The 18187-nt window shown below is 41.0% G+C and overlaps 1 protein-coding gene across 2 annotated transcripts in view; it reads right to left on the reverse strand.

Moving 5' to 3' along the window:
- The window catches only part of NUP93 (nucleoporin 93), a 76302-nt gene that overhangs the window by 37643 nt on the left and 20472 nt on the right, over window positions 1-18187 (reverse strand). The window contains exon 1 of one of the 2 annotated variants that reach the window (XM_028739253.2): window positions 3620-3644. The exons of the other annotated variant lie outside the window; for it this stretch is intronic. The gene's annotated coding sequence lies outside the window, so the exon portion shown is untranslated. Of the gene's footprint in view, window positions 1-3619; window positions 3645-18187 lie in introns of those variants that run through there. 2 annotated transcript variants of the gene reach the window in all.

The following is an 18187-nucleotide window of genomic DNA, read 5'->3' on the forward strand; positions in this document are numbered from 1 at the left end:
ACAATTCTGCTACTCCAGGACCCCGCCTTAGCTCTCAGCATTCAATGCATTCAAGCAGGGTTAGGAAATTATGAAAAATCAATGGAAAGAGGCTTTCTTTGGGAATACAAGAGGTAGGGGAGTCTGTTTCCCAATATAAAGACAAAGAGAAGCTCCATGAGCCATAGGGACTTGGGCTACAATCCTATACTCGCTTACCTGGGAGTAAACCCCAACTGTACTCAACAGGGCTTACTTCTGAGTAGCCATGCATAAACTTGTTACCCAAGGAGAAGTTTATTTTTTGAAAAAAAGAACAAGTAACACACACATACCCCATCTATCTCCAGTGTCTACCTGGAGACAACACTGCGCTTTTGCCATTGCAAAGAAGTCTGATTTTAACATTCGTCATATTAGAAACACTTTAAAAGCCATCATAAATTAGCTGATAAAAACCCCACCATTGGTGTAGAATCATTGGCTTCAAATGAGTTATATCAATGAACAGCTTCCCTGGAATGCCATCCAAAAATCAAAACCAAAACCAATAGCCCCTCTGAAATATATAAGAAAACCACCCAGCAATTAACACTGTCACTGATCCTCTGTCCTACTGAGTTTCTTAGGCTGAAAAGGCAACTCCTCTGTCTTCACCATGTTACTCCTGTTCACATGATATCTCTCCTTTTTTTTAACAGTCAGCCCTCTGGCTCCCTGTCAGAAATGCTTCATCTGCAGCTTTTCAGAAGCATTTTCATAGCTGGATTTTTACCGACACATATATTCTTGTACTATTGCAAATGGAGCTATACGCTTCATAACAACTACATTAAAATGTAGTGCATGTGCTCAAACACATTTTTTTAAAAGCTTCTTTGCTGCCCACATTTCACACTCTTTGGTTCATTTTAGCGTTGTTTCTTTAAGCTTGAAAGCTTCCCCAGACCTAAAATACAACTGATTTTAAACACTTCATTTTTCTTGCCCTGAGACAATCCCATGTACCTGCTTATGATTCTTTTCCCTGGAAACACTAAAGATCTTGCAGTTTCTGTAAAAAAGCCAAGAGTTATAAGCTTCCCCACTACCCCACCTTCCATCTACCAAGTGTTCAGCATCTGCACACACCAACGCCCACTTGCTGGGCAACGCCTGCTTCGAAAAAGCCTTCTCGGTATATTGCAAGCACTGAAATATGATAACCAAGTTAAATGGAGATGCAAAATGCAGAACCAGGAGATGGACACGCTCACTCACTGCGACACTTTTGAAAATGTCATTTAATAATTTTCTTTCCGAGCATTTGAAGGGTTGGAAGAACTTTGTCACAATCAAACTTTCAAAGCTACAACCTATTTTTCCCACACTGGTATGATCAATGCGTATAAGATTACAACAAAGGGGCAGCAAGCATGAAAATACCATACTTGATATTAATACATTAGGGTGGGGTGGGGTGAGGCAATTTGGAAGAATCAACAGATCTGAGACTTCAGGTGTCTACTTTAAATAGTTATCTCATACATTGCACCAAGACAGTCACCTATGAATCTTAAATTCAAATAAGACAAATTGCAACAATACCATTGGAAATTAATGAATCATTTGTTAAATAGATGATTAGACTGAGAAACAAATACTATTCCTCCTCTGACAGCAGGGGGGGGGGAGAGAGAAGGAATCACTCTTGAGCAAAAAAAAAGTTTTAAATAGGTGGTGATACGGCTGGAATTAATTTGTTCATTTCTGTTAAAACATTTGGCCTTATAAAAATGGTACATAATTAAAAATGGATATAGTTCCTAAACACATTATAGAAATTAAATGTGTATAGAAATTTGATGTTTGAAACATTATTTAACACAATCTACAAAACTTATTTAATAATAGCCATGTATTTTATCAATTCCTGCTATAATAAGTGATTTATGTCCATTAATTATTGTAGGCTTGATAAAGAAACACTGCTTCTGCAATAAATTCCCCATTTTAAACTTTTTCACACTTATGACCATGAGACCAATGTGGTAAAGACACACAGAAGACAAAAGGTTTCCATTTTCCCTCATTCAACAGTATGCATATCCACACCCTCATTTTTTAAAATAAAAAATAAAATGCATACTCTCTTCTATAGAATGTATGTGATATGTTAAGACATGAAAGCTAAACATTTTAATCACAAACACACAAGACAACTGCAACCCAAAAACACCCAGAGCATGGTTTTAAAAGAGGCAAGCTGGACCTAGGGATTCTAGATGGGGATTTAGGTGTCTACCCCTCCCACCTCCCCATACGTTGATTTACAGAGCTCATATTTGAACTCTGGTTCCCACCCTCTTCAGACAAAGGAAAATAATTTGCTATAAGACAGTGCAAAACTGCAAGAATAACTGAGGCATCTCCCACTTAGGGACAGTGGCAAACTCCATCTTTGCATGAACATCTCATTGTCTCTCCTCTCTCTCATTCTCTCTCTCTCTCTCTCTCTCTCTATATATATATATGGGATTGCCAAGCTGTCTCTGTAGCAATGCTCCCTTTTAAACCAGGCTTAACACACAACTGTTTGGTCAAAGAATGTTGCCACACAGCAACATCTGTGTGCCAAGCTAGTTGTCGCATTTCTCATGGAACAAGGAAAAGGGACCAGGCAACCGTCCAGTCTACACCTTAATGATTTTGAAGTACAACCTCTAAACTGGTTGGATGAATCCTTAACTGTCTGTACCACATCAAGAGATGTATAAAATAGAAACCTTTCTTTAGCTTAGCTTCCCCAATGAAGGAAGAATACTATGTTACAGGCAAAACCAAATCAGCCACTCCACAGAAATATATGCGCTCTCTCTCTCTCTCTCTCTCTCTCTCCTTCGTTGTTTTACATGGCTAAGAAATTCTAAGTTCAGAGTACTGACTCATGCCCAAAACCTAACAAGGTAAAAAGTGACTGACTATCAATTATACCTAATTCAAACCACTTTCAGTGGGGGAGAGAATATACTTCAAAACCAGGAAATAAATAATAACTCTTTATTTATTGACACCCTCCCTTAAAATTAGGGCTTCATCTATATATTTCACAACTGAATTTCTAAGAATATAAAGCAAGTGTCTATACAAACTGGAACATATATAGATTTCCACCACAGTTATATCACAAATCCAATTTACAGATATTTCTCTTTGAAAAATCTACCACCCAAGGATGGTAATATCTTCAATGAAATCAGCAGGCTACACCTTAAAAACGTAGCACTCCTGACTTTTGCCTACATTTTAAGAAAATAAGCAGCAAAGGATTCTAAGGAGGTGAATAAATGGATATATTTTAAAAGCAGACAACAGACGCCCCTCCCTCACAACTGTTCCAAAGGGAGAAGGGGAATTAGCAGAAGCAAAAATCTAATATTTTATTTTTAAATTATCACAGCTATTTTTCTAAATCAACTCCCAATTTCTACATATTTAAAAACAATCCACATTTGTATCTTTCATTACTACAGAAAAGAAAGAGCTAAACTGTTCAAGACTGAGTTCTTTGTGTTAAATGCATATACATGCATTTCAACAAACAAACAACGTGTAAAATGCATTCCTGTCTTGTGGGCTACAGAACTGAGAAGTTACAAACCTTGTCGGGGTGAGTTGCAATACTTTAAATGCCTGGCATTTGGGTCCAGGCACCTCAAATCTTCCTGTATCAGAGCTCACAGTTTTTCTTCTCAAGGGTGGGAAACCCCCTGCAAGCTCTGCTATGGCTGAGACAGTGAAGAGTCCAGCAAGACAATGAGAAAGCAGCTGTTCCCACAGTGGAACACCACTGCCAGCAAAGCAGCGGTGGCATTTGCTCAGGGCTGTCCTTCACCAAGGATAGGCAGCACTGGTGTGAAACCAGTTACTGAAGGGAGCGTTTATAGGTTACAGAAGGATACTTTATTGTTAATGGAATGTACCATGTAAGATTTAAGAGCGGGGAGGAGAGAAGGGAAGGAAAAGATGAGATGCAAGCAGAGAAAGATTTAACAAGGGTTTCTTTTTCCCACCCCCACCCCCAAGCCACTGCAATTACTCCAATGTGAATTTTTGATGACTTCCGACATCTTGCATGGTTAATAACCGTTTCAGCTGTCATGTTTGGTTAATGTGGAAAATGCATTTCCTGCACTGGAGGTGCAGGGCTGTGGCTACACATTGCAACACCAGCTTGTAAAGCTATTCTCTTCACAAGCCGCCATGAATTTGCACAAAACACGAGGCTGCAATAAGGGACAGCCAGATCATCATTACTATATAGAAATGTGATTCTGCCATCTTAAGACTCACAGAAGACTCTGGAACAATGTCTGCATTCTTATTTACACACTGATGGCTGGCGGACTGATTGGCACCTTTGTTCACTAAAATATGTTGCTTGCATTCTTGACGAGGTTAGATCTGGGTGCTGCTGGGGTTCACTAAGAAGCCAAATAATATACAGTGTCTGAGATGTACCTATGCATGTATTTTCTAATTCACACACTCACACGCATTGCAGTCACACGTAACGCACAAATCCATACGCGATATAATAACATTATTATTCTGCAGCGTGTATTTAACCTCAAACTAGTGATTGTGGCTGGCTACAAAAGGGAGAAAATATTCCATGCAGAAAAAGGTTTCAAAAGCCAAACAAATGTTTCAGCAAGCGATAAGGCTGGGCGTGGTATGTTTAACATATGTCGGTCATCGTCGGCATAGGAAATGCTATACAGCAGCAGCTACACAATTAAAATCAGGAACGTGGGGGATGCAACAGAACCAAGATTAAAGCATGCTGAAAGAGCCAGTCACCCCACAATTCAAGGCAGGCCAGCCTTTCCTGAGAGTCAGGTGATGGTGCCATCATTACAGTGCAGAAATCCAGAGAAGAATCGAGAAGTGGGTGTTTCCTCCTCCTCTCCATCTTGCCTCACCCAACCCTCATCATAAAGAAAAATAAGGAGCATTAACAGACGCAATTGCAAATGCGCAGGGTACAAGGCCACGATAAAGCATTTTACAAAGCACAGCTAATGGCCCAGAGCCCTCCATTAATGCACATGATGTTCTTTATCAATGCAGTTAGTGATCTTCATGAGCTGAGCTAAAGGGTTTTTTAAAAATAAAAAAATACAGCTGTACATTAAAATTGCATTCAATGGTGTATCAATTGTGCCAAACCACTACAAACTGGCAATATCTGATAAAACATTTTCTTTGTTTACTGGATTTAAAATCTGCCCCATCCACATGGGTTTAGGGAACGTACTTTGTGAAATACAACAGTAAACCATAAAAGATCACAAAACAACACCCAGAACCATAGACATTTTAAAGATATACTCCTAATGTAGCCCTCACATATGTTCACCCACAGAAAACATCTCTAGGTGGTTTTGAATTTGTCCAACATACTGTATTGCATATTAAATGAGGGCTCTATCAGATGAAGAAAATCAAGTCGGAGATAGGCAGGAAGCCACTCCTTGAAGGGTCCAAAACCATTTTGAGCTTTGTGGGTCAAAGCTAGCATCTCAAATTGTGCCCTATTAATGAAATGAAGTTAGTGTGGATGGGAGAAATAAGCCACTAGGGAACAATCTCCCTTTGAAGGCAGGTGTTAAGAGCCCTAAAGATTTGTTCTTTTTCCACAATCATACTTTGTAAGAAAAAATTATAGTATAGTTCAGCAGGAAGAATGGCAAACTTGGATAACCCAAGTTCAAATTCCAGCTAGGTTGCAGGCTTGTGGTTTTGAGTGACCGATTCCCTCTCAGTTGCAGTTTTGTAGAAGTGAGTGTGTATTTGAAGGAAAGGGGGAGAAATAGAATAACATACTATCACCTAAGCGCACGCAGAGAGAGAGAGAGAGAGAGGAGAGAGAGAGAGAGAGAGAGGAGAGAGAGAGAGAAGAGCACACAAGCCAGAGACCAATTTAAAATCTGACTTTCAGACTGAGTGTCTGGCTTCCACTTTGGAACTGAATTATGAGATATTGGGGTGGGCTGCAACAACTGGCAAGGCTTCATGAATGGCAAACAGTAGAAAAAGCCTTGTGAAGCTAAGTGAAATACAGAATTATAAATGTTATGTTTCCTGGTTGCCATAACGTTACAATATGTGCTTAGTAATTCGGGCATTTCAATGTCAAAGGCCAAGTAGGGACTGCCTGCCTGAGACTGGTTCTCAGGCTACACAAGCATCCAAGTGGCCTCTTCATTGCTGCACTTTTGTCCTTTGAAATTAGCAACACCTGAGTGCTGGCTCACTTTGCTGCGACAAGGAACAATCCTAGGGGAGCAGTTCCTTTATCACTGCAAGAAGCCAAACCCTCCTTGTTTCAGATCAAACAGATGCTGTACTCAGAAGCTGGAACCTTGTACCAGCAGTCTCAGGGGTGAGAGTTGGGTATCTCTTACACAGAGATTCTCAAAAGGGGAATCCAGCTAGATGCCATTTCAGGAAAAGCTGTCTAGTTTCAGGTGAAACAGAGACAGGAAGAAGACCACCTCCTTTAAAAAGATCTAATTCAAGTGTTTATCTTTTTTATTCTAAGGGGTTCATTTAGTGCACAAGTCTTCTACAGTGGCAAATGTTTTTGCAATTCATATGCAGGACTGCAGATATCCTGCACAAAAGAAGGGTGATCTAGTTTCTATATGCAATAAGCACAACACCAAATTCTATAACCAAATCCACTATGCAAACAAACCAAATCTGTATTTTTTGCATAATTTATTCTGATTTTTCTCAAGGCCACCCACAAGACTGCTGGGCCAAGGAACAGAAAAGGAGAGGAGACCATGAGTGTTGCTCACAGGTCAGGTGCACAGGGTACTTGGGCAGATGGGAAGTGGAGATGGAAAAGAGGCCCCTATGAAGAAGCAAATAGACTAAAATTAAATGAACTCCATGGGATGAGCACTGCCTATTAGAGGCAGAGCACATGATTTGAATGCAGAAGGTCCCAAGTTCAAACCCTGGCCAATCCAGTTAAAAGATTTCATATATCAGGGCCAGGAATTTCCTCCTCCTGGGACCTTGGAGAGCCACTACCAATCAGAATAAACAGCAAACAACTTGACAGACCAACTGTTATTTCTGTATGAAACCACTGGGAGAGATCATCAGGGAGACAGGGCTGAGTGTTCACCAGTATGCAGATGATACCCAGCTCTACCTTTCATTTAAATCACAACTAGTGAAGACAGTGAACGTCCTGTGTGAGGGTCTGGATGCGGTTGGAGGTTGGATCAGGTTGAATCTCAACAACATAGAAGTACTGTTTCTGAGGGACAGAGGTCAGGCAGGTCTGGAGGACTTCCTGGTCCTGAATGGGGTAACTGTACCCCTAAAGAACCAAGTGCACAGTCTTGGGGTCTTTCTGGACTCTCAGCTGTCCATGGTGGTGCAGGTCAATACACTCTACATGGGGTTACCTTTGAAGGTGACTCAGAAACTACAATCAACCCAGAATGTGACTACCAGACTGAAGACTGGGAGCAGCCACCAGAGACCATATAACACCAGTCCTAAAAGATCTACATTGGTTCCCAGTGCATTTCTGAGTACAATGCAAAGTGTTGGTGTTGACCTTTAAAGCACCAAACAGCTTCTGCCCTGTATACCTGAAGGAGCATCTCCACCCCCATCATTCAGCCTAGGCATTAAGGTCCAGTTCTGAGGGCCTTCCGGCGGTTCCCTCATTGTGAGAAGAAGTTACAGGGAACCAAGCAGAAGCCTTCTCGGGAGTGGTGCCCACCTTGTGGAATGCCCTCCCATCTAAGAGATAACAATTATACAACTTTCTAATTGAAGGCATAGAGCTTGGTTTCTTCTTCTTCTTCTTCTTCTTCTTCTTCTTCTTCTTCTTCTTCTTCTTCTTCTTCATCATCATCATCATAATTTATTTATATCCCACCCTCCCCAGCCAAAGCCGGGCTCAGAGCGGCTAACAACAGTAAAAATAAGCTGTGAAAACATTCCCACTACACAAGTGGGTATTCCAACCATGATATCCTGGATGTGAGTCCTGGAAGACCTGCTCCCTTTCTTGCAGGCCTTTTCTGTCCTAGCCTGGGTGAGGCCCTGACTGACTCCAGCTACAAAAGGGCCGAAGGCCATGTTTGCAGACTCAGGTGACTGAGCCTCCACAGCTGCCACCTGCCATGAATCACCACTGGCAGCAACAGCAGTAGGTATGTTCTATGCTTAATATTTTATTCTCTTGCTAATTATATTTTAAATGTGCATTTTATATTTGACTTTGTTTAGTAATGTTTTCTTTTGAAATAAATTTTTTTTTGTTAACTTTGCTGCATTAAATGTGCATTCTGGAATTGACTTCTTTTGCAATGTTTTACAGTGGTACCTCGGGTTATATACGCTTCAGGTTACAGACTCCACTAACCCAGAAATAGTGCTTCAGGTTAAGAACCTTGCTTCAGGATGAGAACAGAAATTGTGCTACGGCGGCACAGCGGCAGCAGGAGGCCCCATTAGCTAAAGTGGTGCTTCAGGTTAAGAACAGTTTCAGGTTAAGTACGGACCTCTGGAACGAGTTAAGTACTTAACCCGAGGTATCACTGTATTTTGAAATTTTTCAGATAATATTGATTTGAATGTATACTTTATATTTGACTTTCTTCTGCAGTGTTTTATTTTGGATTGTTTTTATTTGATGTTTTAGGGTAGGTTAAAAATATAAAGTAGTAGAGAAATGAAATGAATAATAAAAAAATAATAAAATGAAGAGCTTCTTATGGTGTCCCAACCTAGATTCAGACATCATGCTTCTTTACCTGCTTGTGCAAATGGGGCCACAAGTGAAAATTTTTGAGCTATGAACACTAGCTTGCAACATATTTACAATATGGCTTACGAAACTTGCTTTATATTCTAGCATTATTATGTACAAACACGGCTACTGTAAAACACAACACATCTCAGGACAAGCAACTGTAAATACAATCAGAGTGGTATATTTAAATGAATGAATGAATGATGTATGGTCAAGCAGACTAAAACAAAAATAAAAAATAATGTTGTGAGAGAGAATTTTTTTATGCACTTGTTTTGCAGGGTTGTCCCAATCCTTAATCTAGCAGGCAGCAGAAAAACCAAACCAAACCAAACCAAAAAATCTCAAGCAGCCACCAGCATTGATGCCTGAAGCCAGACTTTGCTGGCAAAGCTTAGCCCACTGCTGCATAAACAGAATGGAGCATTTTCCCTTTGAATTTGGCAGAAGTTACAAGGGATAATGATCAGGTCTAAAGGTGATGACAGTTCTGCAAACCAATGCCTTGCAAGCGTGTGGCGCAGTGGACTGCAGTGTAGACATGTCCTATACAGCAGAGAGTGATACCCTTCCTGCAGCGGTCTGGGAGGGAAGGTGAGGAGTTTCCTCCTTTAAGTGGCAGTAAAGATTGGCACTCAGACGGGCTGTGCTGATTCTGCCACGAAAATCCCACTCACCAATTAATGGTGTCTTTTGCCCGGCTGAATGGAGAGCTCGCTCACAATTCAGCAGCCTGACAGAATGCTGGCTTTTATACACACACAAGGAAAAAGCAGGAATCGGTTTTAATTAGGAGTTTTTTAACAAACAACCTAGGGTATTAATTGTGCTCTTGCCATCAAGTGATAATTGAGATGTAATCAAACAAAGAGTAACAAGTGTCCATTATCCAAAGGACTGCGTTGTTGAAGGTTTGGTCTAAGAGGAATTTGTTGGCCTGTTTGTATGGGGAGGGGTTTTCTTCCCAAATAAAGAAGTGCGGTGAATATTCAAAACCTTTTCAGCCTCTGCACAGACAAAGAAAAACAAGAATCATTTTAAAAACATCAGCTCAATGTTAAGGTGGCTGGCTTGACAAAGTGCAACTATGGTGGCTTTGAAAGGGCCAAGGAGGACTAAGGGCTTGATCCCAGGCTCTGTTGCACACGAGGCACAGAAGGGTCAAGGGCTCTGGCTCCTTCTACCAAACAAGCAGTCAGATCCACCCCTACCCCTTTCCAAGCTGAAGAAGTCGCTGCTTCTTTTATTTGAGGGAGGGGAAATTTCCTTGTGCCACAGAGGCTCAGAGCTCCCAACACCTGCAAAAAGTGAAACAGGGAAAGTGGTGCTCGTCTGATTCCAGAAGGAAGCAAGGTAGGATAGTGCTGGTCTGCTCAGCTTTCCTTGCACAGGATGCTGCAGTAGAAGTCTCTGCTTGTGTTGCAACAACTACAGAAGGGCGTACGATCAAGCAGCAAGTCTTATGTTTTGCACTGCGTATTAATCCTTCTGCAAATCATGTACAAAGACAAACACACAACTCTGGGTTTTTAATTCAGAACCCTGACCTGGCCAACATCTTTCCACCAGACAACTGCAAGAGCAGAGGCAAGCCAAACTGAAATCCCTGTTACAAGGCACTGCCCTGTAGAAGTCAACCGAAAGCTACATTAAAATGGCTCAGTCAGACTGTTTAAACAGAATACAAGGCTTTTGCCATGATAAGCCAATGCTTTTTTAGCTCCCCTCTCCCTCTCATTCACACACACATACCACTTTTGAGTTAACAGCATTTTTATTATCAACACCCTGTCTAGGAACAGAATCCCCAGAGATGTGAAATTCCCAAGATGCCCATCACCAAAGCATATAAGCAGCAGCACCAACTGCTTCTGTTAGCCTAATCTTGGGGTATTTAATAATGTCAAAAAGAACCCATTTATAACACCTGCACTTAAGGTGGGAAATCTGTGGCCCTCCAGATATTTAGATTACAACTCCCCTTTTCCCTGCCCACTGGACATCCTGGCTAAGGCTGATAGGAGTTGTAGTCCAACAATATTGAGAGAGCCACAGGGTCCCCACCACTGCTTTGAGCCAACATTTAGATATATTGGGTTGAAAATACTAAACCCCAAACCAACCTAACCTCCCCATGCCTCCAATGTTTAGCTATGCTATCCCTTTCACACAGGCAACAAAGCGCCTTGCACATGGTCCCAGTTCTTAGTTCCAAGCCCCTTAAAAGGTACATCCACTGTCTGCTTTAATAATGTCTCTTGAGTTCTCTTCCTAGAAAAAGAGAATGGATATACCACCACCCTCCAATTGTAGGACAAGTCAGCACAAATGAATATTACTCCAATTTAATATGAATTTAAATGACTGCACTGACCTTTAGACAGCTAATTTGATCTTGTCGGCTTTAAAACAAAATCTTAACAGCTGCATTCAGAGGACTGGTTAAAGTTTGTAACCGTTTTTCAGATCCTTCCCCCGCCTCCCTTCTGCTTTTAAAAGTCAGCTTTACCAAATCTAATAATTATAGGCAGCTGCAAGCGCATCTCACTGGCAGCCTGATTAACAAAGGGAAGCAGAGAGGAGAGCCTGACAAATGGGGTTAGAAAGAACTGCCTTGGTACTGACCACAAATTACTTGCCAGGTAGAGCCAGCAAGAAAGCAGCAGGAGTCATTATGGGTGTGGGTAGGTGTGTACACCCCCCCCCCCATGGAACGGACAGGCACCCACCTTTCCATTTTACTGACTCATAGCAAGAGCCTGGTAATTAATGGTCTTAATCCACTACTAAAGATTGAGAAAAATCTCTTCAATACAGTCCAACAATGCATTCACTTCAGTGGAAATAAAGCTTCAAGCTACCAGTAATTGTAATCCTTTTGCACTAACCATGCAGAAAGCAATTAAATCCAGCTATTTCTCTTTCTCTTAGGGCCATTTCACCCCACAAATGGTCCCAAGAAAGGGCTGCTCCAAATTATTGAAATTTATACCCTACATTATAGAATGTAGGCCTGGAGGATAAATTTGGTTTAATTCACACTTCCCAAAACAATACATAAACTAAAACACAGCTGTCTTTTGAAATGCATCCTTCTAAGAATCTTACAATACAATTCTCCAATCAAACACTGTTCATGCAAAAAGGTGCATATTGGGGGGAATTGTTAAAATCCATACCTTGGTGGGTACATTAAGAGAAACATGTACTACATTGTTGCAAAACTTCATTAAGTTTTTTTTATTATTATTACGAAGTGATGCAGAAAGGTGGTGAACGGAATGTAAGACTGTAAAATGAAAAAAACGAGACACAACAAAATCAATAGATTTGTCTGTCTATAACAGAATGTGAATGCACCTGGTAAGTGCATTTCACATTGAGAAATGGTGTAAAATTGCTGTAAATGGTGTAAAATAGTTTTCCCCATACCCCACCCAGGAAAAAACGGCCGTTTTTTCTCATGGCTTCAACGTTTCTGGAAATTTTACATCTATAGTTTCCAAGATACTAACTGAAGTGAGTTTCAGCACTCTCAGAGCTTAGACCAACATCTCACACCATCTTTAGGAACATTAGGAAGAACCTAAACATTAGGAAGAACTTCCTGACAGTAAGAGCTGTTCGACAGTGGAATTTGCTGCCAAGGAGTGTGGTGGAGTCTCCTTCTTTGGAGGTCTTTAAGCAGAGGCTTGACACCATCAGGAGTGCTCTGATGGTGTTTCCTGCTTGGCAGGGGGTTGGACTCGATGGCCCTTGTGGTCTCTTCCAACTCTATGATTCTATGATTTGTTCTCAGATGCAAAGGCAACACTTTAGGTGCTAAGTACTTGTACAAATATACTGCTTAAGTGACTACTGTTCCTTTTTCAATTGAGGAGGATGGGGACCTAGGCATCATCCATGTGACCTCCTAGGTGCCCCACCAGGTCTATGTTCCACCACTTGACTATCAAGATCTCCAGTGTAACAATGGCACATGGCACCAGAACCTAAATCATTTCAGTGGATTGGGGCCTGGTACAAGCCATGTGCACCCTGGGATATATTCTCCTCCTCCCTGTTACCTGACCCCAGCTCTGACCCTTTTGTCTCTATGAAATGCTACGTGGCATGAACACAGGGATCCTGGCTTTAATTGCAGCAGAACAACCAGGAAATAACATTGACAATGATCCTGAGCTGGAGAATGGTCATGCCAAAACTAGATTTAGATACAACCGTACATCACTCAAGCCTGGCCCTGAAACTGTATGACTAATAGTTGGCATTTATTTTTTCCATGCTAACCACTACATCCATGATGAAAATGTGAAAACTACCTGCTTAGAAACCTATGATTCACAACAGATATGGCCTGCACCAATTCAAATAAAGGGGAGGGGGAGAGGGTTACGCCCAAGGGTTAAGACAGAATGCCCACCTCTGTAATAGAAAATGTTTTTAATTAGAAAAAGGGTTTAAAGAATGCAATCAAATTCTTGCCCTTTCAGGTCTATCGAGACACCTATTAATTCACCCTCCTGCAGATAGTTTATTATCTCTTGCAGCAGCAAGTAACTAAAGAAGTAGAGCAGAGTGACCCAAATTGGCATTGTAATTATTTAAGCCTATAAATAGTCATTGTCACTGCATAAATTAAAATGCTATATGGTAATGCCCTCTTTCTGGCTGTGCTGAAGTATGTTGGCACATAATATGATACAATACGATCAATAGAGCAATTCAAATATGCAGACCTTATTAATCACACCTGCTTAGTAGCTGAAAAACCATGTGTTTACATGCCTTTTTTGTTAGCGTAAATACTGACTGCAATATATATAATTTTCTAATGTTCATACAAAATCAGCCTTAAACTACCCAATGTAACAAAGTATTCTATATCGTATACATATTGATACAACAAAATGAGAGCATTCTAGCTTACACATTGTGAGAGATTACCTAATTTTTATTTTTATTATCACTGCTTATTATTATTTATTATTTGCTTTTCATCCACCCTTCCTCCCAAGAGAGCCTGGGACAGCAGACAACAAAGCAATAAAAGCAATACAAACATTTTAAAACAAACCAAATGCCCCACAACTAACTAATAAAGTCAAAGATGCCAGAAACAATGTCTTTCAATTACCCAGTACTGGCAAGGCAGCACACAACCAACAGGGCCTCCACTGCCAATCATAAAGCCCAAGATTGTTGATACTGAAAATATGCCAACGTCACTCAAGAGTAGTGGGGAAGATAGGCCAAGACATTGCTGTTCTGGATTTCACTTTGCCCACAAGATCACCAGCACCTCCTCATCAGGGACAGCTTAAACATTACCAACATAAGATCACTCCCACTTGAGCCAGCAAGTCTTGCCTATATTACGTTCTATGGGGTTGTCACTAGGCACCTAGGCACCTTGGATGAACTCTGATCTGGACCTGCTGGCTGAAAACATCTGCAAAAATCCAGAGTGATGTTCCACACAGAAAGCAAGGGAACTTTTTTAAAACCACTATAAGGCAAAATACTTCCATATTTATTTCAGAGAAGAAATCAAAGTGCTGTTTCCGATCATATCATCACCAATAATACCCAAACCACCACCAATTCAAGAAGCTGAAGCATTCAGGTTTCTTACAAAAATATATATATCATTTATTTGTTTACATATTTTCCGCACCCAAATGAACAATGCTACTTCTAAAGGTAATCCCAAGATGTGATGTGACCAGACTGAAGTGACAGTCTAATAAAATACAATACACAAAACATAATGACGTTCATGTCTTTTCTATGCTATGCTTTTTTAAATAAGACAAACCTGAGTAATGTGCATTAAAGAGCCATCCTTCCTAGTATTGGCAAGATAATAAATATTAAAACAAAAGAAACTGCAGGCTTCATGTGCTTTTAAAATTAAACTCACATTAGTACTCTAAGGACAGATGGCCAACGTGCATTATAAACTGCAGAACTGCAACCTATCCTGGCCCAAAGCCAAAAGCTTAATGGACGTTCCAAGGCACCAAGCAAGGAAATAGTTCTGTATTAATGTCTACAAATAAGTCAACAATCAATGCTTCAATATTACCGTAAATATGTGATACACCCTTTGAAACTCACTCTCCAGTAAAAGCCTAACCTCAGCTGTAAGCACAACAGCTGAAATCTTAAGGTAGGAATGAAACCCAATTTGTTATCACAGCTATCAAAACAGATTTACCTTCCTGGCCCATGCAGTATTTTAGTACTGCAGAGTAATTTTTTATCCTATATCCTGTGGTCACCCTAAGGTATAAAATTTTATAAAATGCAGCACTTAAACTGTAAATAAAAAAGGCAGATCAGCAGATAGACAAAAAAAGAGAGAGAGAAACTGCTTAGGTATTTAGTTCAACCTTTACCATTCTGCTGCCCTCCAAATGTGTTGCACTACAATTCTCATCAGCCCCTGTGTCAACTATTAGTGAAGGCTGATTGAGGTTCAAACACAGCCCTGAGAGCATCTGGTAATTTCATCAGCCCTACAACCTCCTCCAATTAAGATAGTATGGAAATCTGCAGATAAAACATGGAGCTGTGAGTTGTAGCCAGCTACATTCTACTCAGAGTAGATCCACTGAAATTAGGAGTCCTAACTTAACCATGTCTAGTAATTTCAACAGGTCTACTCTTAGTAAAACCTCTCTTTTTTCCAGGGGAGCAGTACAAAAACATTTTGCCACCCCAGCTGTTATGGTGTCTGGCAAACTGCAAGCCCAGATGGGATGCTGCTTGTACAAGACGTGGTTGTGTTGCAACATCATGCCTCACACCCAAAGAGTGTTCACTAACAATTCCTCGTTATCCTGGGGGAAAGTGATAAGGGGGGGGGGTGCCACAGGGTTCTGTCCTGGGCCTGTTGTTGTTCAGCATCTTTATAAACAACTTGGATAAACATATTGAGGGGATGCACATCAAATTTACAGGTGACATGAAACTGGGAGGGGTAGCTAATGCTGCATAATACAGAATTGGGATTCACTATGACCTTAACAGATTGGAGAACTGAGCCCAAACTAACAAAATGAACAAAATGAATTTTAATAGGGGCAAATGTAATGCTCTGCATTTAGGTAGGAAGAACCAGCTGCACAAATATAATGGGGACATTTAGCTTGCCAGTAGTACAAGTAGAAATGATTTAGGGGTCTTAGTAGACCCTCAAGCTCAACATGAGTCAATAGTGTGATGAAGCAGCAAAAAAGTGAATGCTACTCTAGGTTGCATCAACAGAAGTCTAGTGTCCAGATCAAGGGAAGTAAAGTAGGGCAATGGGGAGTAATTACTCATTTATGTGTACAATGGGCACAGTGGCATAGTTTGGAGCTTAGCCAAAAGGAGGAGACTGGATGCTCTTGCTTCTGTTACAAACTAACCATCGTTTCATGTTATATCCAAACTTGGCCACAATGTATTTAGCTTTATCTACATTTTACAAGGGATGCGGGTGGTGCAGTGGTAGAAACCACTGAGCCTCTTAGGCTTGCTGATCAGAAGGTTGGTGGTTCAAATCCCCATGACGGGGTGAGCTCCTGTTGCTCAGTCCCAGCTCCTGCCAACCTAGCAGTTTGAAAGCATACCAGTGCAAGTAGATAAATAGGTACCGCTTTGGCAGGAAGGTAAACGGTGTTTCCGTGTGCTGCTCTGGTTTTGGTGTTCTCTTGCGCCAGAAGCGACTTAGTCATGCTGGCCACATGACCCAGAAAAACTGTCTGCGGACAAATGTCAGCTCCCTCGGCCTGTAAAGCGAGATAAGCGCCACAACCCCAGAGTCGTTTGTGACTGGACTTAACTGTCAGGGGTGCTTTACCTTTTAAAAAAATATTTTTTTACAAAAACATGCCAACTTCATAAACCATATTCTACCCAAGTCAAAATGAATACAGCCATGCAACATTTCGTAAAAGGAATTAGGAAAAGAGATGTCTCATCTGTTTCTGAAATGATAAAGCATTTGCTCTGACAGAGCATTCTTTAACCCACTGAGGTCTAGTAAGTAGTAATCTCATGATTATTTTACAGCATATGATGGACTCTAAAGAGCTGTTGCTGCAGAATGTTGAACATCTTCAGCTTAGAACTTATAAATTAGAAACAAAAGCAACCGGCACTCATGTAGTATTCCTTCTGGCGCTGATACTCTGGAGCAGACTCTTCAGCCAGCATTGAAGGTATGAGGTTTCAGCCCTTAAGATTTATCCATTTGTTTCTGGTGACATAGAGCAGAACACAAGCATGTATGCAAGCAAGCAAACAAACAAACTACTGTCCAGCATATTCTGATGGCCACCAAATGGAAAGCTCTTATTCCTTGCAGAGGTTTCGGCACAACAAAACCGAGTACATCTCTCCAACAGCTTTCGGAAACAACAAGGCTGTGTTCTGAACCAAGACTACCAAATGAAATATTCACGAAGTGCATTAGCGCACTAGAGCCTACATTTCGGACAGGCATGGAATCCAGGCACAATCCAGCACTTCAGAGACCACTAAAGCTTGGCTGCATTTCAACAGTATTGGGGTGGGCAGAGTCTTCACAAAGAAGGAAGACTTTCACTCTTGCTCAGCTCAACCCCATTGCTCAGCCAATAACAATTGCAGATATATGAGGCAACGAGAGACAGCATGGGACACACCTGCCATCTGCCCACTTTCTTCTGATTTTATTAGACCACTGGTAACTCTAATGCAGGGCTGTGAAGTCTTTTTCAGCCCAAGGGCAGCATTACCTTCTGGGTATTCTTCTTAAGTGGGGCACATGCCCGTTGCGGGTGGGGACAGAGACAAAAGTAGCACAACAACAAATGCAAAAGAAATGCACATGCTATCTTTACACAATAGGTAGTTTTACACACACTCCTGCAGTTTCTTTTGCTTTAATATTTCTTTACTGTAAATACAGCAGCACTCTTTGATGCCCCAACTCAATCAACTGGCATTTCTGCTAACCCTGGGACCAAATAAGAGTGGCATTTACCGGTAAATAAGATCTGGCTAATGCATTAATACACACACCAGTTTGGACCATAACTGAACAAATCTGCCTTTGAATGAATCTGTCTGAACATTCAAGAGGTGAAATCCCTTGAGTGATTCAGTAAGTCAATAAACAAACTAAGCAAACAATATTGCTGTGTTTTAAGCAAAAGAGCAATATTCAGGTGGACCACATTTTTTAGGATGCACTGTCAATTCTTGCAAGGGAGAATTATTGCTGAAAGTCCAAACCTCAACCCCTATATTTCCAGACCACCACCCTCCCCACATAGAGCAAAGACTAAACCAAGAGTATGTCCTGCTGTGTGCATTGGACTGATGATCATTTGAAACAGCCCAATG

This window comes from Podarcis muralis, chromosome 7 (assembly GCF_964188315.1).
Source record: "Podarcis muralis chromosome 7, rPodMur119.hap1.1, whole genome shotgun sequence".
Classification (NCBI taxonomy): domain Eukaryota; kingdom Metazoa; phylum Chordata; class Lepidosauria; order Squamata; family Lacertidae; genus Podarcis; species Podarcis muralis.